The sequence below is a fragment of the Pongo abelii genome, chromosome Y (assembly GCF_028885655.2).
Source record: "Pongo abelii isolate AG06213 chromosome Y, NHGRI_mPonAbe1-v2.0_pri, whole genome shotgun sequence".
Taxonomy (NCBI): Eukaryota; Metazoa; Chordata; class Mammalia; order Primates; family Hominidae; genus Pongo; species Pongo abelii.
In genome coordinates this window covers 55,299,612-55,324,706 of record NC_072009.2, presented here as the reverse complement: position 1 = coordinate 55,324,706, position 25,095 = coordinate 55,299,612, and the positions used below count along the sequence as shown (strand labels likewise).

The following is a 25,095-nucleotide window of genomic DNA, read 5'->3' as shown; positions in this document are numbered from 1 at the left end:
TATAGGGGAGATGTTGACTGCCAAACCTAGGTTTAGGATGATATGTATGACTGTGAGTCCCTATGAGCAAGTAGGCCTCAGAGACATTTGCAATTCTCACACAGGTTTCATAAACCCCACGGGTATTTTAGAGAGTGTAATATATTGGCCCAGCATACACATGAGATTGTGACACTAATGTACATGGTCAGCCAAAATTTAAAGTTTTTACCCTCAAAGATGAAGATATTGTGTCATATCACTAGACCTAGTGCCCAGGTTTTGATACTTTTTGCCTCAAATTCCTTTTCTTGAATGCATTGTTACATATCACTTAGTCAGAATCATAATAATGTAATTCTTCTCTTGAGCCCTGCAAACAGTGGATGTTATTGAACATCTCTGTGTCTTTCAGCTCAGGAATGTGTCTCTCCTGCCAATGTCTTGCCCACAGAGAACATTTGGACGTATTGCTAGATATAGCATCTATGTAATGTGTCTCTATCCTCCTGACTGGATCCTTCCCATTGAAGAAATTGTTGCAGAACACTGAGTGCAAAACCTAGGTGATATGACTCTCCCCTTAGTTATGGACTCTGTCAAAAGAGGGAATTATAACATGTTATTGAGCCCAGCACCTAGGAGATGTGACTATCACTATTTATTCAATCCTGTATACAGTGGGCATATTGACATATTATTTGAGACTGTACCCAGGTGATATGATTCTTATGATTGGGTCCTGCCTAAAAGGAGATTATACTGTTTCCCTGATTCAGGACGCAGATGATGTGACTCTTTTCTTGTCTCTGCCCAAAGGTGAAATTGTGACATAGACCTGGATTCAGCTCATATGCACAATAATAACTCTCATGCCTAGACCCAGCCAGGGAATTTATTTTGATTCCCTTAGTCTTTCTGCCATGGTTAAATTCCTCAATCTTACGTCTTTAAGAATTCATAGAAAAGTATGCTACTCTGTCATATCACATAAAGTCTGAGTGGTACAAAAGATGTCATAAGAGGCACCAGCGACCAGGGGCTATTGGGAATCTTGGACACACACCCAGCTGATGCAGTTGTCACTCTCACACATGAACAAAGCCTACAAATCAGATATTAAATTTCACACACATAAGCAGTAGAAATTTTTGTTACTCTCAAACATGAATCTGATCCACAGGTGGCTTGGTGACATTTGAAGCATGACTCAGCAGACCTATGGTGCTTTGACTCTCCTACTGGAACACAATCTTCAAGTGGGATTGGGACATTTTGTTGTTGTTGTTGTTGTTGTTGTTGTTTTGAGACAGAGTTTTGCTCTTATTGCCCAGACTGGTGTGCAGTGGTGCCATCTCGGCTCACTGCAACCTCTGCTTCCTGGGTTCAAGTGATTCCTCTGCCTCAGCTTCCTGAGTGCCTGAGACTACAGGCACCTGCCAACATGCCCGGCTAATTTTTTGTATGTTTAGTAGGGGTGGGGTTTCACCGTGTTGGCCACCCCTGACCTCAGGTGATCCACCCACCTTAGCCTCCCAAAGTGCTGGGATTACAGGCATGAACCACAGTGCCTGGCCAGATTTGGGGCTGTTATATGTGGATCTTGCCCATTGTTGAGACGGTGACTCCTGTACTTTGACCAAACTGATAGGAGGTATTAACTCTCATACCTGAAGGCAGAACTAGTGTGGGACTGTGAAATTTACTTTTGAACATTTTTGAGTGTATGATTGAGAAATATGGCTTTGCCCAGCCTATGAGGGTTTTGCATCTCTTATCTAGGCCCAGAGGACAGTTGAAATTGTGACATATGTTCACCAAACACCTAAGCAATGTATAAAACCTTTCTGGCAATGCGACAGAGGGCACTTTTACACATCTCTGGGACCAGCGCCCAGCTGATGTAAAATCTTGACGTGAAACACACCTACAAAGAGCATTATGGCTTTTATCTAGTTCTATCATGTAAGTGATGTCACTTCCTTCTACTGCCTTGGTCCTCCACTTATGGTGCCTAGTGACCCATAACAGGATACTGCACCCAGGTGATGTGACTCATTTTTGGGTGGAGTTCTGACAATAGAAAGATTTGTAACATATCACTTAACTCAGCACCTAGGTGATTTTTTTTTCTCTCTTGCCTGAGCCCTGACCACCAGAGAGATTGTAACATATTACTGAATTCAGCACAAAGGTGAAGTCATTCTCTTGCATTTTCCTGCCCATAGGGACAGTTGTGACATATATCCAGGCTAGTTGCCTAGGAAGCAGTTTTTCTCCTCTCCTTCCTATGCTTTGTCCACAGGGGGAATTTAGATATACCACTGAAATCATCATCCAGGTGATGTGAAACTTCTTCCAGAGTCCTGCCCACAAGAAGGATTGTGACATTTCACTGGACCAGCACCGACTCTGATGATGTGACTTTCCTTTCTTCTCCCTGCCCACAGGTGACATTGTGCCATATACTTGAGAGAAGATAAAAATTCTAATAACAACTCTGGTACCTGGAGCCAGAACATTTACAGGATGGTGACTCTCATCCCTGAACCTCTCCAGAGGTGGTGTTGTAGCATATACCTTTGCCATGTTGCTGAGTGATTTAATAATCCTGCCTATTTACAGCCTAGAGATAACAGTTTGATATACACATTGGTCAAAAACCTTGGTGATTTGACTTGCCTGTCTTAACAGTGTCCTCAGAGGGATCCTAACAAATCTCTGGACCCATCATCTAGGTTATTTGACTTTTCTCTCCTGCCTGAACCCTGCTTCCAGTGAAGAGTGTGGCATTTCTAAGCACTGCATTTAAATGACATGACCTTCTTGCCTGGGCCCTTTCAGCAGGAGGTATTGTTACCTTTCTCTGGGCCCACCATTTAGGTTATATGGCTCTCCTCTCCTGTGTGGACACTTTTCAGCAAGGACATTATGCCAACGACCTGTGCCTATGGCCAAATTTTGTGGCTTTTCTGTTATGGCCCTTCCTGCAAATAAAATATTGGAACATTTTTGGCTCATGTTTTAGGTGATGTGGTTTTACTGCCCATTTAATAACTACAGAGGGCATGGTAGCATATACCTAGGCACAACTAACAGCCATGATAGTGACTCTCATATGTGAACCCAGCCAATAGGAGACATTTTGACTTTTATAACTAGGTTTAGGAACATAAGAGATGTCAATGATCTCTTCTTGGTAAAAATGTCACAGAAGTTTACAACACTCACACATGTTTTGTTACACCCTTCTGTTGTATAAAGAATGCCATAACAAGGCCTAGCACACAGAGAAAATTGTCAGTCTCATACGCAAACCCAGCTGACAGCAAGAACTTTCACTTTCGTAGATGGATGAAGGCAACTCTTCTACATGAAAATAGGACATGTGTGGTATTGTAAACCTAATTTCTAGAATTTTATTCCATCATGACTGTGATATAAATCTTTGTCATGCACCATTGTGATTTCATTCTGATTCAAGCCTACATATAAAATTTTGAGATCTCCCAGGGCCAACCTTGAAGTGGTTTGACTCTTCTCCCTGGGCCCTGCTCTCAGTAAGAATTTTGACGTCACTTGATGCAGTAACCAGGTAATGTTATATTCTGGACTGCACCATGACACAGACATCATTGTGACATATTACTGTGTCCATCATTTAAAAGATGTAACTGTCCTCTCTGGAATGGGCACTGAACATAGGATAGGATAGTCACATATTCATAGGCCAGGCACACAGGTGATGATACTTTTTTTTTTTTTTGCCAGGGCCATGAAAAGAGGGCATTTTGACATATCAAAGGGCCTATCATGCAGGTAATATGGCTCTTCTGCTTGGGATCTGCCCACTTGAAGAGTGACATATTGCTAGGCCAGACACAAAGGTGATGGTACTGTTTTGCCAGGGACATGCTTTAAGAAAAGCTTTGTGGCTGTGTGTGTTGGCTCTTGCCTATAATCTCAGCACTTTGGGAGGCTGAGGCAGGTGGATCTTGAGTTCAGGAGATCAAGACCATCCTGGCTAATACAGTGAAATCCCGTCTCTACTAAAAGTACAAAAAATTAGCTGGGTGCCACGGCAGGTGCCTGAAGTCCCAGCTACTTGGGAGGCTGAGGTGGGAGAATGGTGTGAACCCAGGAGCCAGAGCTTGCAGTGAGCCCAGATGGTGCCACTGCACTCCACTCTGGGCAACAGAGTGAGACTCTGTCTCAGAAAAAAAAAAAAAGGAAAGAAAGAAAGAAAAAAAAGAAAAGCTTTGTGACATATCTCTATGCCTATCACCTAGGTGATGTGACTTCCTGCTTGGCCCTGTCCACATGGAGCATTGTGACATGTATGTGGAACCTGAACTTATGTGATGTAACTCTCTTGACTGGGTCCTTTTCTAACGGGGGCTTATGAATATCTCAGGACCCAGGACCACGTGATATGGTATTCAGCCTTGTTTTTTCCCACATATTAAAGTGTGACATATACCTAAAGAAGCACCTAGATGATATGATTCTCTTTTTCTGCCTGATCCCTGCCTACTGGTGACATTTGGCCGTATCTCTGAGCACACAACCTGTGTGATGTGACTCTCTTATTCTCTCTGTGCTTTGACAATAAGAAGATTGTGAAATGTTGATGAGTCCAGCACTTGGGTAAGGTAACTCTTGTCTGGTTGCTGAACAACCCCCACAAACAAGACTTTTGCTGTATTTCAGGGCCCAACACCTGGATGATGTTACTCTTCTGCCTAGGTCACGCATAAAGAGGGAATTAGGGCACGTTGCTTGGCCCAGTCCCCTAATGACATGACTCTCCTGCTTGTGCCAGAGCCACAGAAGGTATTTTGATATACCTTTTTCCCTTTCTGTATGTGTTTTGGCTCCCATAACTTTGCTGGTATTCTTCCACATGTTGTTGTATCATATTGCTGGTTCCAGCCCCCAGTTAATGTGACCCTCTTTCCTAGGCCCTGCCTAGATAGAGTATTGTGACACATTGCCTGGCACAGCACCTAAGTGATGTTAACCTTCTGCCTAGATTTTGCCCACAAACGGAATTATGACAGATACCTTGATTCCATTCAAAAGCATGATGATCAAGCTTATATTGGGATTCAGCCAACAGGAGATATTTTGCCTCACATCACTAGGTTTAGATCAATAAGTTAGTCCCTTCATTGCATATTTATATAAAGCTCAGAGAAATTTACAACACTGATTCATATCATAAAACCTTCCAGTGTGGTACAGAGATATTTATAACAGATCCCAGCAAAAAGTTGAGATAGTGAGTCTCCACTACACATTCAAATGAAAGTAAAAGTTGTTATCTTCTCACATTTACAAATCTCGTTGTTAAGGTCCTGAGTCTAACAAGTGAATACAGGGCCAAGTTGGAGTTGTGATTTTCAAAAGCTAATCTTGTCACAGGTGGGATGCTGACTCATATCTGGTCCCAGGTCACAGACTTAAAAATGGTCTCATCTCTGAAGCCAGCCTACAGGAGAGATGCTGAGTGTCATACCTTGATTTAGGGCAATATGTAAGATCGTGAATTCATATAAGCTTGTGGGCCTCAGAGAGATTTTCAGTTCTCATGCGTGTTGTATAATGTTCCCAGATATTGCAGAGAATGTCATACAAGGGTCAGCACACACATGAGATTGTGACTGTCGTATAAACAATTAGCTAACCATTAATTGTTTCACCCTTAAAGGTGAAGAGATTGTGTCATATCACTTGGCATCATACCCCAGTGTTGAGGCATTTTTGTTTAAATTCCTTTCCAAAAGGGCATTGTCACATATCACTGGGTCAGAATAATGATAATGGGACTCTTCTGCCAGGGCCTTTAAAACAGGGGATATTTTCACACACCTCCAAGCCTATTGGCTAGGTGATATGTCTCTCCTCCCAGTGCATTGCCCACAGGGGACATTGTGATATATCACTAGATATAGCATCTAGGTAATGCTCCTGCCTGGAACCTACCCACCAAATAAATTGTGACATACAACTGAGTGCAAAATCTAGGTGACATGACTCTCCTATTTGTCCTGGACTCTTCCAAGACAGGGAATTACTACATATTGCTGAGCCCAGCACCCAGGTGTTGTGATTCTTTTTTTATTTGTATTTTTCATCAAATATGTCTATGTTGGGCATGGTGACATGTTACTTGATGCTCTACCCAGGTGATGTGGCTCTTCAGCCTGATTTCTGCTCACATGTTAGATTGTGACATACAACTAGGAAAGCAGCCCATGCCCTGCCCTACTGGGAGAGTGGGATCTATCTGTGAGCCCAAGACCTAAGTGAAGCGACTCTCTTCTTCAGCCTGATCTTTGCAATGAGGGCATTGTGACATATTGCTGAGCCCAGCACTCAGATTTATTGACTCCCGTTTCTCTTGAACCATACAAACAAACAGAAATTTTGACTTATTGCAGGGCTCAGCACACATATAAGGTTACTCTTTTGCCCGGATTTTGCATACACTGAGAATTATGGCATATAATAATATATAATAATAGCACACTAAAAATGTGACTATCATGCTTTCCTGCAGCTGCAGAAGGCATTTTGGCATATACTGAGCTAATTCTGTAGGTGTCTTGGCTCTGATGTTTTGCCCATTCTTTTTCTACATATGGGATTGTGTCATGGTGCTGGGTCCAGTACCCAGTTAATAAGACTTTAATTCCTATACACTGCCTAGAGATGGCATTGTGACATGATGCTTGGCACAGCACAGTTATGTTACACCCCTGCCTAGTTTTGGCCCACAAATGGGACTATGACATATACCTTACTTCAGTTCACAGGCATGATGGTCTAAATTACACTGGGAATCAGCCAAAGGAGATATTTTGCCTTTTATCACTAGAACTAGGCAATAGGTGAGGTTGTGGGTTGCATATTTGTACCAAACTCAAAGACCTTTACAACACTACCTCATAATGTATAAACGTGTGCAGTACAGAGAGTTTCATGACAAGGACTAGCAAAAATTCAGATTGGGACTCTCGATTACACAACCAAGTAAAAGCAAACATTGTCACTATTCCATAAGTCCAAACCTCACTGTTAAGGTCTTGAGTCTAACAAGTGAATACAGTACAAAATCTGAATTGTGACCTTCCTATGTGGATCTGGCCATAGGTGGGATGGTGACTCATTTCTGGATCCAGCTTACAGGCATAATAAAGTGTCTCATCCTTGAACCCAGACTACAGAAGAGATGTTGACTATTATACCTGAGTTTAGGGTAATATGTAAGATCAAGAATCCATACAAGCATGTAGGCCTCAGAGTGGTTTGCAACTCCCATGCATGCTGTATAAAGCCTTCAAATGTCATAGAGTGTCAATCAAAGCCCAGGAAACACATGAAATTGTTATGTTCGTATACACAGCCAGTTCACAGTTAATGGTGTCACCCTCAAAGGCAACAAAATTTGGTACATCACTAGGCCATGTACCCAGCCATTGAGACGTTTTGGCATAAATTCTTTCCCATGAGTGCATTGTGACGTATCACTGGGTTCATATCATTATAATGTGACTCTTCTGTCTGGACCCTGCCAACCGGGGATATTATCACATATCTCTGGAGCTATAAGTAGGGGAATTTTCTCTCCTGCATGTTCCCTGCCCCCAGAGGACATTGGAAAGTATTAACTGAACATCTAGTTCATGTGACTCTACTCTCCTACCTGGGTCCAGCTCACCAAGGAAGTTGTGACATACCGCTGATTGCAAAATCTATGTGATGTGGCTTTCCTTCATACTCTAGACTCTGCCAAGCCAGCAGATTATTACAGTTTGCAAAGCCCAGCACTTAGGTAGAGTAGAGTGACACTCCTGTTTTTCTTTTTTTCCTGTCAATAGTGTGCTTGGTGACATAATCTTTGAGGCTGTCACATTACCAAGATTATATTGTATCACTGGACCAGCATAAAGCTGACACTTCTGACTATGCCCAGCCTTCAAATAATACTATACTGTATAAATGGCTCAACACCCAGGTAATGTGACTTTCCTTTCTTGTCCCTGGTCTCAGATCAAGTTTTGACATATATCTGGGTTAAGCACACATGCAGAATAATAACTCTCATACCTGGACCCAGCCAGTAGAGATAATTGACTCTCATAGCCAGTCTCATGACAATGGGTTATGTCCTGGGTTTTTCAATTGTATAAAGTTCACAAAGGATTATAACACTCAGGTATATCATATACAGCCTTAATTGTACAATGATTGTCATAAGAGAGGCCAGAAATGAACTGAGAATGGGACTTTTAAATGCACACCTAGCTGACATGATTATCATTCTCACAAGTGAACAGGGCCTAGGAATGAGATATTAATCTCACACATAAAAAACAGTCAAATTTTAAATAATTACTCTTATACATAGATCTGATTCACAGGTGGTTTGGTAAAGTTTGAACCACGATCCAGCACACCTGTGGTGTTATGTCTTCCCTACTGGAACACAATCTTCAGGTGGGATTGGGGCTCCTACACATGAGTCTTGACCATTGTTGAGACTGTGACTCCTCTACTAACATCTACCTTATAGAAAGAGTTGACTCGTACAGGAAACCAGGTGTTGTGTGGCATGTGAATCTTATTTCCAAACATATCTGAGAGTGTGATTGGGACAGGTAACCATGTCCAGCACATGAATAATCTGACTCTCTTTTCTAGGCCCAGCACACAGATTAAATAGTGCCATATGTTGAACAAGCACCAAAGAAATGTATAATACCTTCTTTGGCCTTGCCTGCAAAGGGCAATTTCATATATCACTGGGACCATCACCCAGGTGATGTGAATTATCTGTCTAAAACCTGCCTACAAGAAGAATCGTGTTTTATATCTACATCCACCATGAATTGATGTGACTTCCTTCTACTGCCTTGGCCCAGCACTTACAGTGCCTTTTGACACATAAGCAGAAACTGTATCCAGGTGATCATTGTCCTTTTTGGGTTCTGCCAACAGGAACATTGTAACATATCACTTAGCTCAGAATGTAGGTGATGTTTCTTTGCATTTTCCTAGGCCCTGACCACAGGGAGATTGTGACATATTTCTGGGTCCCAGGACCCTTGTGAGGTCACTCTCCAGCCTTGGTAATGCACATAAGAAGCATTGTGAAAAATAGCTAGGCCAATTGCCCAGGTGAAGTGAGTCTCCTCTCTTGCAAAAATCCTGCCCAGAGAAGAGGTTTTGATATTTCACTGATACCAGCATCCAGGTGATTTGACTCTCCTGCCAGGGTCTTGTCCATAAAGTAGACTGTGACTTCTCACTGAATCCACACCCATGTAGCTGATGAGATTTCCTTGTCTTCTCTCTGGCCACTGCCAATGTTGTGCCTTATACAAGAGACCATAATAAAAGCCTAATAACAACACATGCATCTGGAGCCAGGACATGTGCAGAACAGTGACTCTTATTCTTAAAGCTATATACAAGTGTAACTGTGACATATACCTTTGCCCAGCTATTTAATGATTTAATAATTCTGCATAGGGATAGCATCAAAATGAGATTTTGACAAATCCTTGGTATAAACATCTTCATGATTTGACTGTGTTATCTTAATACTATCCACAGAAGTGATTGTAACATATTTCTGCTCCATCACGTAAGTTACATGACTGTTCTCTCCTGCCTGTACATGATTTTCTTTGGTAACTGTATCACTTCTAAACACTGCATCCAAATGATATGACTCTCTTGCCTGGGCCCTGTCAAGAGGAGGCATAATGATATATTTTGTGTTCCATCATTTACCTGATATGGCAGCTCTCCTCTCCTGCTTGGACGCTGCCAATAAAGGACATTGTGCACCAAGCTGGATCTAGCACACAAGTTATGTGGCATTTCTACAGGATCCTGCCTACAAGGAGAATATTGGAATATTTCTGGCCAAGAATTTAGGTGATGTGGCTGTTCTGCCTGCTTTATACCCACAGAGAGTGTTTTATATATATACATAAAGTCTGAGACAGACTCACAGATGATGTTACTCTTTGACAGAGCTATGCTTCATAGAGGTTATTATGACATAACCCTGTGCCTATCACCTCAGTGAAGTGACTCCTAAATTAGGCCCTACAGACATGGAGTATTGTGGTATAAACAGAGAATATATATATATATATTTATATCAGATATATATATATCAGGTATATATATCAGATATATATATCAGATATATATGTATATCAGATATATATATAACAGATATATGTGTGTATATATATATAAAAGATATATATGTATATATACATAAAACAGATATATATGTATATATATATAACAGATATATTTATGTGTATATATATATATATATATATATATATATATATATATATGTATACCTAGGCACAGCTCACAGAAATAATACTGACTCTCATATGTGGACTCAGCCCACAGAGGATATTTTGACTCTTATAAATAAGTTTACAGATGTTTGTGATGTCTTGGATCACCTTCTGCATATGTCACAAATGATTACAACAGTCACACATATTTTACAAAGTCTGGTTTATACAGACAGAGTGAAAGCAGGGCTCAGCACACAGGAGAAATTTTGAGTCTTGGAGGAACACCTACTGACAGTAAAGCTGTCATCTTCTCACATGGATGAAACCAGCTGTCACATATGAAGATAAGACATGTGTCATATTATAAATCTCATCTGTGGGATTTTCTGACAATGTGATTGTGATATAGATCTTTGCTGAGCCCCTGTGTAATTTGACTCTACAGACTTGTTCCAGACTATCTATGGGATTGTGATATCTATCTAGGCCAATCTCGAGGTGATGTGACTCTCGTGCCTGGGCCCTTCTCTCAGTAAGGATTGTGAAATATCACTTGATCTAACACGCAGGGGATGTTACATTTTTGTGTGTGCCATGCCCATCATAATTATTATGACATATTTCTGTGTCCAACTATAGGTTATGTAAATCTCCTCTATGGAATGGGCCCTGGACAAAGGAAGGATAGTTACTTATTGCAAGGCCAGGCACACAGGTGAGGGTACTGTTTTTCCAGAAATATGTCCCCAAAAAAGGCATTGTGACATATCTCTGGGCCTATCACCTATGTTATATGGCTTTTCTGCTTGGGCACTGCCAACCTAGAGAATGATATATTTCTAGGACAGACTCATAGGTGACGTTACTCTTTGACAGAGCTATGCTTCCTAGAGGTTATTATGACATATCCCTGTGCCTATCACCTCAGTGAGGTGACTCCCAAATTGGGCCCTATAGACATGGAGCATTGTGGCATGAGCAGAGAACATGCACCTAGGTGATGTAACACTTTTACCTGGGTGCTGTCCTTAGTTAGCCTTGTGACATATGTCAGGACCCAGCCCCCAGTGATGTGGCTCTTCTGTCTGGTTTCTGTGCACACATTACACTGTGACATATTCCTACAAAAGCACCTAGTTGATATAATTCTCCTCACCTGCCTGAGCTCTGCCAACTGGGGACATTGGGACATATCTCTGAGCTCATGGCCTAAGTGATGTGACTCTCTATTTCTGCCTGGGCCTCACAATAGGATGATTTTGACACATTGCTGATCTCAGCTCTCAGGATATATGACTCTTTTCTATTTCCCAAACCATGTCCCCCTTAAAAGGAATTTTGACCTATTACAGGGCCCAAGACCCAGATATTGTTACTTTTCTGCCTGGTTTCTGTAAAAAGAGGAAATTATGGCATATTTCCTATTGCTGTGCCCAGCACCATTATGATGTGACTCTCCTGTCTGTGCTGGAGACACTGAAGGTATATTGACATATCTTGGGTCCGTTATGTATGTATTTTGGCTCTCATAACTTTTCTGGCTTTTTGTCACATTAAATGATGTCATATTGCTGGGTCTAGCACCCAGTTAATTTGACCCAATTTTCTATACCCTGCTTAGAGAAGGCACGGAGTCATATTGCTTGGCACAGCATCTAACTGGTGTTACCTTTCTGTTTATTATTATTATTATTATTATTATTATTATATACAAATGGGATTGTGACATGTATCTCGATTCAGTTCGTATACATGATGATCATGTTTATACTGGAATTCAGAAAATAGAATATATTATGCCTCTCATCCTTGGATTTAGGGCAACAGGTAAGTCCTGGGTTGCATATCTGTACGAAGCCCAAAGAAGATTACAACACTGACTTACATTGTATAAATTCATTGGTGGTAAAAACTTTCATAACAGGGCCCAGTGAAAAGTTCAGATTTGGACTATTGGTTACACACCCAAGTAAAATTAAATGTTATCACCCTCCTACATACACAATGCTGACTGTGGAATATGACACAAATTTGGAACTGTGAATTTATATGTGGATCTGTCTGGAGGTGGGATAATAATGGCTCTTCTCCTTTAACCCTACCTATAAAAGAGATGCTGACTATCAAATCTGAATTGAGGGCAATATGTAAAATTTTGAATCCATATGAGCATGAAGGTCGCTGAGAGGTTTGCAACCCTCACGCAGGTTTTATAAAGCCCTTGGATGTAAAGAGTGTCATACATCGGCCCAGCATACATGTGAGATTGTGACTCTAATATTCAAGCTTAGCTGAAAGTTAAAGGTGTCACCCTAAAAGATGAGGAGAGTGTGTCTTATCACTAGGTCTGGTAACCAAGTGTTGAGAATTTTGGCTTAAATTCTTGCCGATAGGTGCATTGTGAATTATCCCTGGGTCAGAATCCTAATAATGTGAGACTTCTTCTTGGACCCAGCCAACAGGAGATATTATCACATATCTCTGGACCTACCAGCTAGGTGATGTGTCTCTCATGCCAGTGCCCTGCCACAGAGGACTCTGGGACATATCTCTATAGTATCTAGGTAATGTGGCTCTCCACTCCTGCCTGGATTCTGGCCACTGAAGAAATTGTGACATACCACTGAGTGCAAAACCTAGGTGATGTGACTCTCTTCTTTGTCTTGGACTCTGCCAATGAGTTTGGCTTGTACTCTGCTAATGAGGAAATAATAATATGTTGCTGAGCCCAGCACCTAGGGGTGTGGCAATCCTCTATTTTTCAACCCAGTGTTTAGTTGTCATGATAATATTATCTGAGACTGTATCCAGGTGATATGACTGTTCTGACTGGGTCCTGACTGAAAAGGAAGTTATAATATATCCCTTGCTCAGCACCCAAATAATGTAACTCTTCTGTCTTGTCTCTGTCCAAAGGTGAAATTGCGATGTATACCTGGATTCAGCTCATATGCACAATAATAACTTTCATACCTAGACCTAGCCAGTGGGAGATATTTGACTTTCACAGGCAGTCTTAAGGCCATGAGTAATGTCCTAGATCTCACACCTGTAATAATTCACAGGAAATTACACTATTCAGGCAAGAGTTTCATAACAGGTACCGGCAACCAGGTTCTATTGTGACTCTTGGATGCATACACAACTGACACGATTTTCATTTTCACACATGTACAGAGCCTACAAATGAGATAGTAAATCTCACACACATAAGCAGTTGAAGCTTGAAATTGTTACTCTCATACATGAATCTGATCCATAGGTGGTTTGGTGATGTTTGAACTATGATTTAGCCAACCTGTGGTACTTTGACTTTCCTACTGGAACACAATCTTCAAGTGGGATTGAGGCTCTTACATATGGATCTTTCCTATTTTTGAGATTGTGACACCTGTACTTCAACCCAACTTATAGGAGGTGTTGACTCTCATACCCAAAGCCAGGACTTGTGTGGGACTGTGAAACTTATTTCTGAACATTTTTGAGTGTGTAATTGAGAAGTATAACTTTGCACAGAATCTGAGTGTTTTGACTCTCCTTTCCAGGCCCAGAGCACAGTTGAAATTGTGACTTACGTGCACCAAGCACCTAAGCAATAAGTAACATCTTTTTTGGCAATGAAACATAGGGTACTTTTACATATCACTGAGACCAGCACTTGGCTGATGTGAAATCTTGGCCTGAAGCCTGCCTACAGAGAGCACTGTGGTTTTTATTTAAGTTGATTACTTAAGTGATATGACTTCCTTCTACTGTCTTGGCCCTGCACTTCTAGTGGATTGTGACACATAACTAGGTACTGCACCCAGGTGATGTGACTTTTTTGGGGGATGAAATTTCTCCCAATAGGAAGCTTTGTAACATATTACTTGGCTCAGCAACTAGGTGATGTTTCTTTCCTCTTGCCTGTGCCCTGACTGCCAGAGAGACTGTAACATATTGCTGAACCTAGCACCAAAGCAAGGTTACTCCCCTGCCTTGATCCTACACATAGGGGCCGTTGTGATGTATATTCAGGCCAATTGCCTAAGTGGAGTTTGTCTTCTCTCCTGCCTAAGTTCTGCTCACAGGGGGCATTTTATATGTCACTGAAAACAGCATCCAGATGATGTGACTCTTCTATCAGAGTCCTAGCCACAAGGACAATTGAGAAGTTTCACTGGACCAGCATCCACTAAGGTGATGGAACTTTCCTTTTTCTCTCTGCCCACAGGTATATTGTTCCATTTACCTGAGACCAGATAAAGAGCCTAATGATGATGCTTTTCCCCATGGCCAGGACATGTGCAGGATCATTACTCTCATCCCTGCCCCTTTTCACAGGTACTCTTGTGACATACGCCTTTGCCCAGCTCCTGAGTGATTTAATAATCCTGCATTGTTATAGCCCAGAGATGACATTTGGACCTATACCCTTGCTAAGAACCTTTGTGATTTTACTCTCGTGTCCTAACAGGTTCTCAGAAGTGATCATAACATATCTCTGCAGCCGCTGTCTAGGTTACATGACTCTCCTCTTCTGCATGAACCCTGCTTCCAGTGAAGAGTAGCATTTCTAAGCACTGCACCCAAATGACATGAGTCTCTTGTCTGGGCTTTTTAAAGGGGAGGCTTTGTGATATCTCTCTGGGCCCATCATTTAGGTGATATGACTCTCCTCTACTTCCTGGACACACTCCACAAAGGGCATTATGCCATAGAGCTGAGCCTAGCACCCAAGTTTTGTGACATTTCTGTTAGGGCCCTCTCTACAAAAAAATTGGAGTATTTCTGGCTTAGGATATAGGTGATGTGGTTTTCTGCCTGTTTAACTACCACAGATGAGATGGTGCCATATATGTAGACACATCTAAAATGCATGATAAGGACTCTCATATGTGAACCCAGTCAATAGGAAATATTTTGACTCTTATAACTAGGCTTAGGGAGATAAGTGATATCCAGGATCTCCTTCTGGTAAAAAGGTCACAGAAGATTACAACATTCACGTGTATTTTATAGCATCTTTGTGTTGTATAGAGAGAATCATAACAGGGCCTAGCACATGGAGAAAACTGGGATTCTCATATGCACATTCAGCTGACAGTGACGGTTTTCACCATTACAGATGATGAAGGCAACTGTCCTACATAAAAGTAGAACATGTGTGATATTGTAAATCTAAGCCCTAGAATTTTATTCCATCATGACTGTGATATAAATCTTTGCCAAGCACCTGTGTGAGTTCACCCTTCAGACTGGTTCCAGCCTACCTATGGGATTTTGATATCTACCTAAGCCAGCCTTGAAGTGATGTGACTCTTTTGCCTGGGCCCTCCACTCAGAATTATAACATCATTGGATCCAGCACACAGGTGACATTACATTCTTGCTTGTGCCATGCTCGCAGACATCATTGTGACATATTACAGTGTCCATCAGTTAGAAGATGTCACTCTCCTCTCTGGAAAGGGCCCTGAACACAGGGAAAATTAGTGACACATTTCTAGGCCAGGCACACAAGTGATAATGCTCTTTTGTCAGGGCTATGCCCAAAAAATGGCATTTGACATATCACAGGACCTATCATGTAGGTGATATGGCTCTTCTGCTTGAAACTTGCCCAGTTGAATAGTGACATACTGCTAGGCCAGGCACAAAGGTGATGGAACTCTTCTGCCAGGGCCATGCTTTCAAAAATGCTTTGTCATCTATCTCTGGGCCTATCACAAAGGTGATGTGACTTCCTGCTTGGTCCTGCCCACATGAAGTATTGAGATATAAGCATGGAATCTGCACTTAGTTGATGTAACCCTCTTGCCTGGGTCCTTTTTTAGGGGGACTTGTGAATATCTCAGTACAGAGGACCACGCGATGTGGCCCTTCAACCTGGTTTTTGCCCACATATTAAATTGTGACATATAGCTAAAGAAGCATCTAGGTAATATGGCTCTTCTTCTGTCTGAACCCAGCCTACTGGTAATATTGGGCCATATTTCTAAGCCTGTGACCTAAGTGATGTGACTCTATTTTTGTCTAGGGCTTTACAATGGTAAGATTATGACATATTGATGAGCTCAGAACTTAGGTAATGTGACTCTCGTCTTGTAACTGAACAATGCCCATGAACAGATCTTTTGCCGTATTTCAGGGCCTAGTACCCGGATGAAGTTGCTCTTCTGCCTAGGTTGTGCATAAAGAGGAAATTGTGGCATATTTCTTGGCCTAGAACCCTAATGATGTGACTCTCCTGCTTGTGCCGGGACCACAGAAGGTATTTTGACATATCTTTGGCCCATTTTCTAGGTGTTTTAGCTCTTACCACTTTGCTGAGTTTCTTCCATGTGTGGTTGTATTATATTGCTGACTCCAGCCTGCAGTTAATGTGGCCCTCTTTCCTAGGCGCTGCTTACAGAGGGCATCATGACATATTGCTTGGCAAAGAACCTAAGTCATGTTAACATTCTGCATAGGTTGCTAACAAATGGGATTATGACAAATACCTTGCTTCAGTCCAAAGGTATGATGATCAAGCTTATGTTGGGATTCAGCCAACAGGAGATATTTTTCCTTTCACCACTGGGTTTAGGTCAAAGAGTCAGGTTATTCATTGCATGTTTCTACAAAGCTCACAGTAGTTTACAACACTAACTCATGTAATAAAAACTTCCTGGGTGATACAAAGTGTTTCTTAACAGTGCTCGGCAAACAGTTAAGATTATGATTCTTGACTACACACTCAGGTGAAAGTAAGTTTTTTACCATCCTACATTTACAAAGCCCATTGTTCAGATCCTGAGTCTAACAAGTGAATACACCACAAAGATGGAATTGTGACTTTCATAAATGAATATGGTCACAGGTGGGATGGCGACTCATTTTTGGAGCCAGCTCTCAGTCATGATAATGATCTCTTCCTTAACACCAGCCTATAGGAGAGATGCTGACTGTCATACCTGGGTTTAGGGCAATATGTATAATCATAATTCTGTAAATGCCTGTAGGCCTCAGAGAGGATTGCAACTCTCATGTATATTGTATAATGTTCTCAGGTATTATAGAGAGTGTCATACAATGGCAAGCACACACATGAGATTGTGACTCTCTTATACACAGATAGCTAACATTTAATGGTGTCACCCTTAAAGATGAGGAGATTTTGTCATATTTCTTGCACTAGTACCTGGTGTTGAGAACCTTTAGGTTAAATTTCATTCCATTAGGGCGTTGTTACATATCACTGGGTCAGAATCAAAATAATGTGACTCTTCTTCCAGGGCCCTGCAAACAGAGGATATTTTCCCATATCTCCAGGCCTATTGGCTATGTAATATGTCCCTCCTGCCAGTACCTTGCCCAGGGGAGACACTGTGACACATTGCTAGATTTAGAGTCTAGGTAATTTGACTCATCCCTCCTGCCTGGATCCTCCTCACTGAAAAAACTGTTATATACCATCAAGTGCAAAGCCTAGGTGATGGAATTCCCCTTTTTTTCCTGGACTCTGTCAGGAGAGGGAATTATTACATATTGGTGAGCAGAGCACCCACGTGGTGTCATTATCTGTTTTTATAAGAAACCTGTCTACACTGTGGATGGTGACATATTACTTGCAGTTGTACCCAGGTGATGTGGCTTTTCAGTCTGGTTTCTGCCCATACGTAAGATTTTGGCATATAACTAGGGCAGCATTTAGGTGATATGACTCTCCCTTTCTGCCTGGGCCCTGTTTACTGGGGACACTGGGCTATATCTCTGAGCCCATGAACTGAGGGGAGTGACTCTCTTTTTCTGCTGGGTCTTTACAATGGAGAGATTGTGAAATATTGTTCAGCCTAGCAATCAGGTTATTTGATTCACCTCTTTTTTTTTTCTCAAATCATGCCCACAAACAGAAATTTTGGCCTATTGCAGGGCCCAACACCCAGATAATGTTACGCTTTTACATGGGTCCTGTATGTAGAGAATGTTATAACATACTGCTGGGCCCAGTACCCTGAAAATATAAAACTCATGACTTTGCTGGAGCCAGAGAAGGTATTTTCACAGATCCTGGGCCCATTATGTAGGTGTTTTGGCCCTCATCTTTTTGCTGGTTCTTTTTTTTTTATTTGTTTTGTTTTTTGGTTTTTTTCCACATAATGGATTGCTTCATATTGCTGAGTCCAGAACTCAGTTAACATGACTCTAATTCCTATACACTACCTAGAGAGGGCATTGTGGCATGTTGCTTGGCACAGCACTTAAGTGATGTTACCCTCTGGCCTTCTTTTTCTGCCCACAAATGGGACTATGACTTCAGTTCACAGGCATGATGGTCAAATTTATATTGAGATTCAGCCAATAGGAGATACTTTACCTTTCATTGCTAGGCTTCAGACAATACGTAAAATCTGAGTTGCATATTTGTACCAAGCTCACAGAGCTTTACAACGCTAACTCATCATGTATGAACTTCTTTGGTGGTATAGAGAGTTTGCTGATAGGGACCAGTGAAGAGTTCAGTTTGAGATTCTTGATTACACACCCAGGTAAAAGCAAGTGTTGTCATCATTCTACATGTCCAAAGGCCACTGTTAAGAACATGAGTTTTACAATTGAATGCCGTACAAAGTTGGAATTGTGACCTTGGTATGTAGGTCTGGCCACAGGTGGGATTGTGACTTATTTCTAGATCCAGCTCACAGGCATAAAAATGAGTCTCATTTCTAACCCAGCCTATAGAAGAGATGCCCACTATTACACCAGGGTTTAGGGGAATATGTAAGGTCATGAGTCCATATAAACATGAAGGCCTTAGAGTGGTTTGAAATTCTCATGCATGATGTATAAAGCTTTTGAATATTGATGAGAGTCATGCAACAGCCCAGGATATTAGTGAAATTGTTACTCTCATATACACACCCAGCTCAGAGTTTATAGTGTCACTCTCAAAGACAAGAAGATTTGGCCTATTAATAGGCCTAGTGCTTAGGTGTTGAGACTATTTGGCTTAAATTCCTTTCCTTGGGTGGATTGTGACATATCACTGTGTTAGAATCATAATAATGGGACTCTTCTGTCTGGACCCTGCCAAAAGGGGATACTATCACATATCTATGGGTCTATAAGCTAGATGATTGGTCTCTTCTGACAGTGTCCTGCACCCAGAAGACATTGTGAAATATTGTTTGGCTTCACATCTAGGTAGTGTGACTCTCATCTCCTGCCTGAACCTTGCTCAGCAAACAAATTGTGACATACCGCTGATTGAAAAACCTACATGATGTGACTCTCCTTCACATTCTAGACTCTACCAAGAGAGAGGGTTATTACATGTTGCAGAGTCCAGCACATGCATAGGTGGAGTGACTCTCCTCTCTTTTCTTCCCTTTCTATGGTGGGCTTCGTGGCATATTATTTGAAACTGTAACCAGGTGAAGTGACTCTTCTGACTAGGTCCAGCATACAAATGAGATTATGCTGTATCAATGGTTCAGTGTCGAGCTGAGTTGACTCCCTTTCCTTGTCCCTGCTTACAGGTGAAATTTTGACCTATACCTGGATTAAGCACGCATGGACAAAAATAACTCTCATACCTGGACCGAGCCAGTAGGAATATTTTGACTCTCATAGCCAGTCTCATGGCCATGGGTAAAGCCCTGTGTTTTTCACTTGTATAAAAGTCATGAAGGATTATAATAATCAGGTATATCATATAAAGCATTAATGGTGCAAAGAGTGTCATAACAGAGACCAGCAACCAGGTAAGAATGTGACTCTTTTAGCTGAAATGATTGTAATTCTCACATATAAGCAGGGTCTAGGAATGAGGTACTAAATCTCACACATTAAAAGCAGTGTATGTTTGAAATAATTACGCACATACAGGGACCTGATCCACAGGTGGTTAACATTTGAACCAGGATTCAGCACACCTGTGGTGCCATGACTCCCCTCCTGGACCACAATGTACAAGGGGGATTGTGGCTCTTATACATGAATCTTGTCCGTTGTTGAGATTTTGACTCCTCCATTTTGACCCAACTTATAGAAAGAATTGACTCACATACACAAAACCAGGACTTGTGTGGGATGTGAAACTTATTTCCAAACATATATGAGAGTGTCATTGGGACAAATCACTTTGTCCAGCAAATGAATAATTTGAGTCATTTTCTGGGCCCAGATCATGGAAGTAATTGTGCCATATGTGGAGCAAGCACCTAAGCAATAGATAACATCCATCGCGGCTCTGCCTTCAAACGGAAATTTTACATATGTCACTGGGACCATCAACCAGATGATGTGAGTTATCTGCCTGAAACCTTTCTACAAAAGGAATTTTGTTATATATCTAGGTCCATCATATAAGTGATGTGACTCCCTTCTACTTCCTTGGCCACGCACTTACAGGGCATTGTGACTAAGAACTGGGTACTGCATTCAGGTGATGTGATTTTTCTTTTTGGGTTCTGCCAACAGGAAGCATTGACCACATCACTTGGCTCAGTACCTAGGTGATGTTTCTTCACTTTTGCCTTGGCTCAGACCTCAGGGAGATTGTGACATATTTCCTGGGACCAACACCTATGTGAGGCCACTCTACGATTTGGTTACTGCACAGGATAGACATTGTGACATACATCTAGGCCAATTGCCTCGGTGAAGTGAGCCTCCTGTCTTGCCAAAGTGCTGCCCAGAGAGGAGGTTTTGATATGTCACTGAAATCCAGGTGATGTGACTCTTCCACCATGTTCCTGCCCACAAGGTGAATTGTGATGTCTCAGTGGCCCAGACCCACATAGGTGATGGGGCTTTCTTGTGTTCTCTCTGGCCACAGGTGATATTCTGCCATATACCAGAGACCAGAACAAAAGCCTAGTAACAACTCATATGACTGGAGCCTACGAGTTGTGCAGGATGGTGACTCTTAGACTTAAGCCTTTTCACAAGTGTAATTGTGACAAGTACCTTTGCTCAACTCCTGAGTGATTTAATAATTCTGCCTAGGTATAGCAAATGAGATTTTGACAGATACATCGGTCAAGCACCTTGGTGATCTGACTGACGTATCTTAAAATGTCCTCAGGGGATATTGTAACATACTTCTGTATCCTTCATCTAGGTTACATGACTCTTCTCTCCTGCCTGTACCCTTCTTCTTTTAGTGATTGTAGTATTTATAATCCCTGCATCCAAATGATATGACACTCTTGCATGGGACCTGTCAACAGGAAGCATTTTGACAAAATTTTGGGCCCATCATTTATGTGATATTTCTCTCCTCTCCTGCCTAGACACTGTCCACAAGGGATATGGAGCCACAGAGCTGGACATAGCACATAAGTTATGTGATATTTCTTAGAGGGCCCTGACTACAAAAAGAATATTAGAATATTTCTGACCCAGCATTTATGTGATAGGGCTGTTAGGCCTCCTTCTTAACAACAGAGTGAATTGTAACATATACCTATGCATGGCTCACAGCCATGATAATGACTCTCATATGTAGACTCAGACAATAGAGGATATTTTGCATCTTGTAACTCACTTTAGGGACATGCGTGATGTCCTGGATCTCCTTCTTGTACAAAGGTCACAAAATATTACAGCAGTCATACATATTTTACAAAGTCTTTGGGTTATACACACAAAGTCAAAGCAGGGCTCAGCACACAGATGAAATTGTGAGTCTTGTTTGCACACCCAGTTAAAGCTGAAAGTAAGAACTCATTATCTCACATGCATAAAGGTAACTGTCACACATGAAACCGGGCATGTATGGTAAGATGGTAAATCTCATCTTTCGAATTTTCTGACAGTGTGAGTATGATATAAATTTTCACCAAGCACTTGTGTAATTTGATGCTCTGGACTTGTTCCAGCTCATAGGTGGGGTTATGAAATCTACCTAAGCCAACCTCAAGGTGACATGACTTTCCTGCCTTGTTCTATCTCTCAGTAAAGATTGTGACATATCACTGGATCTAGCTCCCAGGTAATGTTACATCCTTACTTGCACACTACCCACAAAAATTTTTGTGACATATTTCTGTGTGTACCTCATAGTTGATGTGAGTCTCCTCTCTGGAATGGGCACTGCACAACAGAATGATAGTGACATAATGCAAGGACCAGTGCACAGGCAAGGGTCCTCCTTATCCTGTGGATGCCTGGAGATGGGCAATGTGACATATCTCTGGGTCTATCGCCTACATTATGTGGCCCTCCTGCTAGGGTCCTTTCAACCTTGAAAGTGACACTCTTCTAGGCCAGGCACACAGGCGATGGTACCCTTTTCCAGGGCTATGCTTCACACAGCACCTTATGATATATCTCTGGGCCTGTCACCTAAATGAAGTGACTCTCTCCCTGGGTCCTAACCAGATGAAGCATTGCATCATAAGCAGAGAACCTTCACCTAGTATGATGTATCTCTCTTGGCTAGGTGCTGTGTTAAGAGCAATTTTTGACATATCACAGGACCCAGCACCCAAGTGATGTGGCTCTTCTGCATAGTTTCTGTCCACATGTTAAATTGTGACATATTTTGATGGAAGCACATAGGTGATATGGCTGTCCTCATCTGCCTGAGCTCTGCCTGGTTGGAATATTAGGACATATCTCTGAGACCATGACCTAAGTGATGTGACTCTCTTTTTCTTCCTGGCCCTTCATAATAGGAGGATTTTGTCAAGTCGCTGAGCCCAGGATTCAGGATATGTGACTCTCCTATTTCTCCTTAACCCTGCCTAGAAAAAAAGAAATTTGACACATATTACTGCCCAGCCTGCAGATCATGTTACTCTTCTGCATGGGATCTGCATAAAGAGATAATTATGGCATATTGCATATTGCTGGGCCCAGCACCCTTAAGATGTGATACTCCTGCCTGTGCTGCTGATACCGAATGTATTTTGGCATATATTTGGCCCATTATGTAGGTGTTTTGGCTCTCATAACTGGGCTGGGTTTTTTACACATATGAAATTGTGTCATATTTCTGGGTCCAGCACCCAGTTAATGTGACCCAATTTCCTACACCCTGCATACAGAAGACATTGTGACATATTGCCGGGCACAGCATCTGAGTGATGTTACACTTCTGCACAGTGTTTTGCCCACATACGTGATTATAACATATACCCAGTTTAAGTTCACAGCCATGATGATCAAACTTATATTTGGATTCAGCCAATAGAAAACATTTGCCTTTCATTGTTAGGCTTGGGGCAATAGATAGGGTCCTGTGTTGCATATCTGTACCAAGATCACAGAAACTTACACAACTAACTTACATTTTATAAACTCTTTTGTGGTAGAAATTTTCATAGCAGGGGCCAGCAAAAAGTTCAAATTGGGACTCTCGATTAGACACCCAGGTGGAATTAAAAGTTGCCACCATCCCACATTTACAAAGCCCACAGTTGAGTCTTATACCTAAGCCTTTCCACAAGTGTAATTGTGACATATATTGTAGTTCAGTTCCTGAGTGATTTAATAATTCTGCCTAGATATAGCCTACAAAAGAAAGTTTGACAAATATCTGCACCAAGCACCTTGGTGATTTGACTGTGCTATCTAAAAAGTGTCCTCAGGCAAAATAGCCACATATTTCTGGACCCATTATATAGGGTATATGACTCTCCTCTTTGACCTGTACCCTGCTTCCTATAGTAATTGTAGCTTTTCTAAACACTGCATTCAAATGACATGACTCTCTTTTTTGGAGAAACTCTCCTGTTGAGAGGCATTTTGACACATGCTTGAGCCCAGCTTTTAGGTCAGATGACTTTCCTCTCCTGCCTAGACACAGCCCAAAATGAACATTGTGTAACAGAGTTGGATTTAGCACACAAGTTATGTGATATTTTGGACAGGACTCTTCCTGCAAAAAGAATACTGGAATATTTCTGGGCCAGCATTTAGGTGATGTGGCTGTTAGGCCTGATTCATAACCACAGAGCAAATTGTAACAAATACCTAGGGAGGGCTAGCAGGAATAATAATGACTCTTATATGTGAACTCATCCAATAGAGGATAATTTTACTCTTAAAATTCAGTTTAGGGACATGCATGATGTCCTGAATCACTTTCTTGTACAAACATCACAAAAGATTACAACACTCACACATATTTTACAGAGCCTTTGGTTTATACAGAAAGAGTCAAAGCAGGGTTCAACTCAGATGACATTGTGCATCTTGTATGCACATCCACCTGTCAGTAAGGACTGTCATCATCTCTCATGGATGAAGGCAACTGTCACACATGGAAGCAGGACATGCATGGTTTTGTAAATCACATCTTTTGAATTTTCTGACAGTGTGATTGTGATATAAATCTTTGCCAAGCACCAGTGTAATTTGACCCTCCAGGCCTGTTCCAGCCCATATACGGGATTGTGCTATCTACCTAGGCCAACCTCGAGGATATGTGACTCTCCTGCCTGGGCCCTTCTCTCAGTAAGTATTGCACATATCACTAGATCTAGCATCCAGTTGATGTTCACCTTCTTGTCTCTGCCGTGCCAACCAAAATTATTGTGAACATATTTTTGCGTGCACCTCATAGGTGATGAAACTCTAATCTCTGGAATGGGCCCTGCATAAAGGAAGGATGGTGACATATTGTGAAGCCAGGCATACAGCTGTGGGTACTTTCTGCCAGTGCCATGCCCAAAGTAGGGCATTGTGACATATCTCTGCACCTGTCACCTAGGTTAAGCGGCTCTCCTGCTTGGGCCCTGACAACCTGGAAAATGACATATTTCTAGGCCAGACACACAGGTGATGATACTCCTTTGCCAAGACTATG

General features: G+C 41.7%; 1 pseudogene; it reads left to right on the top strand.

The window, feature by feature from the left end:
• The first annotated feature begins 12,043 nt into the window (after positions 1-12,043).
• Positions 12,044-23,584, top strand: LOC129053330 (testis-specific basic protein Y 2-like; annotated as a pseudogene).
• Positions 23,585-25,095: the final 1,511 nt, after the last annotated feature.